The sequence below is a fragment of the Pinus tabuliformis genome, chromosome 2_1 (genome assembly GCF_031772625.1).
Source record: "Pinus tabuliformis cultivar Carrire ecotype Pingquan chromosome 2_1, CPIR1, whole genome shotgun sequence".
Taxonomy (NCBI): Eukaryota; Viridiplantae; Streptophyta; class Pinopsida; order Pinales; family Pinaceae; genus Pinus; species Pinus tabuliformis.
Genome location: NC_142299.1, coordinates 638103192 through 638105144, shown reverse-complemented (window position 1 = coordinate 638105144; position 1953 = coordinate 638103192). Strand labels below are relative to the sequence as shown.

General features: G+C 42.6%; 1 pseudogene; it reads right to left on the bottom strand.

Moving 5' to 3' along the window:
- Nucleotides 1-430: 430 nt before the first annotated feature.
- On the bottom strand, nt 431-1042 carry LOC149202169 (2S albumin seed storage protein PINP1 pseudogene; annotated as a pseudogene).
- Between the last annotated feature and the right edge of the window lie 911 nt (nt 1043-1953).

The window sequence follows — 1953 nt, the reverse complement described above, 5'->3', positions numbered from 1 at the left end:
ATATGAGCATTGCAGGTTTGAGGACAACTAATAGATTGCATGATCCACTTAATCATGAGATTGAGAAAATTGGTATGTTTTTAAGAATAATGGCCCTTAGATAATAAATTAAAAAAAGAAGAAGACATAATTCAATCCATTTATGTTGGACAACTCTTCCTTTTAACTGCGTAATTTACTTGTAATTCATTCACTCGTTTATTACATGCTAGAGAGCGCCGGCTATGTTGTAGAGCCTATAAGCTCCTACAAAACCCAGTACTTGCGTAGCTGGAGTGCGAACAACATTTTTATTTACATGCCTAGACGTGATAGTCAGTCGCTCAGGCGCTAATGGAATAGCCTGCGCACACCCCAATCAAAACAAAAATAAGTCATTATCTGTAACATGGAAGAACTTACAGAAAGACTTGCCGATAAAGTATGAGAATCAATTATTGTTCGTCCATAATTGGTAACGCTGTTGGAGTGACTTACGAGAGTGGCGTCGAATATCGCAGCGGTGGGGTGACTCGCGGACATTGCATCTATCAGGAAGCTCTTCGGCTCTCTCCACCGCCGCCTCTTCTTCTTCTTCCCTTCCGCGCCCTTCGCCGCGGCGTCCGCGGCGTGGATTAAGTGGTGCACCATCGGAATTCTTGAAAATCTCTTCCGTCGATGAATCATACGATTCAGATTGATCTAGTGCTTGCTCTATGGCTCGGCATCGGCAGTGTGGAGACATTCTTCGCAATTCCTCGCAACATCTTTCCGATGGCTGTTCTCTCAGGCGCTGCAAGTAGTCGCGGCAAGCAGACAATCTCTGCGGGTCGCACGACCGTCCTTGCTGTTGCACCACCTCTCCATCCATGACGATGTCTTCATGAGCATCAACAGTGGGGGTGCCCCACTCAACGAGAAGCAGAAGGGCCACGAATAAAGTCACCCATTTCAGCGTCGACAATGGAGAGGAGAAGACACCCATTCCTCTTCTTTTTCCTCTTCTTTGTTACTTTCACTGATGGAATACAACTGAGCAGAATGTATGAAGAGTTCGTGGGTATTAACTTTGTATTTATGGATGGTGAGGGAAGGGAGGAGAGCGACCACCGCAACACGAAGAGGAGGAAGAGAGGAATAGTTGCAGTGCATGCAGATTCTCAGTCTCCACGTCCCACTGCAACGCCACCCGAAGAAGGAACGCCTGGCTGCCTCCCTTTCCAATGGCCACGCTTGAAATTTCAAAGACGAGAAGAATCTTGCAGGCGGAGTACAGGTCACGACAGGGCACTGCAACGTCCCAGCAACGCGTCTTACTTCGCATTTTACAGAAATCACCCGAGTCACGAGAAAATGCGTTGCCCTTTTCCTCGTCATTATTCTTAGTAAACCACGGGACATTATTCTCATATTGGATGATATACAAATATAGACTTCATCCATCTTTATCAACATAGTTGTAAGTGGGGAAACAAGTATGCTCCCCAATCCGAAATAAACGAGACAATGCTATATACATCATAGGAAGGGGATCAAAAGAAGTAATTTATCCAGCAATGTGGTAAATGTGGATAAACGAAGTATTATTATATTACCATCTATATTTTTTATATTTAAACGTCAATATATTGATTATGTGGCCAATAGTTTTAGGAAAAAAAAGATACAGAAAATTATACAAAAACGATATGAGGGAATGGAAATTCCTCAACATCTAGAACATTGTCTTCCAAAATTATTTTAAGGTGCATATCACTCAGATTTTCTTGAAGTCCCTTTTTAGAAATCTCATCAGCTAGTTGATTGTGTTCTCTGCCTATATGTTTAATTGTAGAGTTCCTGACTGTGTCCATAGCTTATCAATTCTCCATAACCAGCCGATGAGCCTTGGTTGATTGATATTTGCACATCCATTTACATGATCAGTGATAATCTTGGAATCCCCAAAAATATGAATATCTGGAATATTGAGGA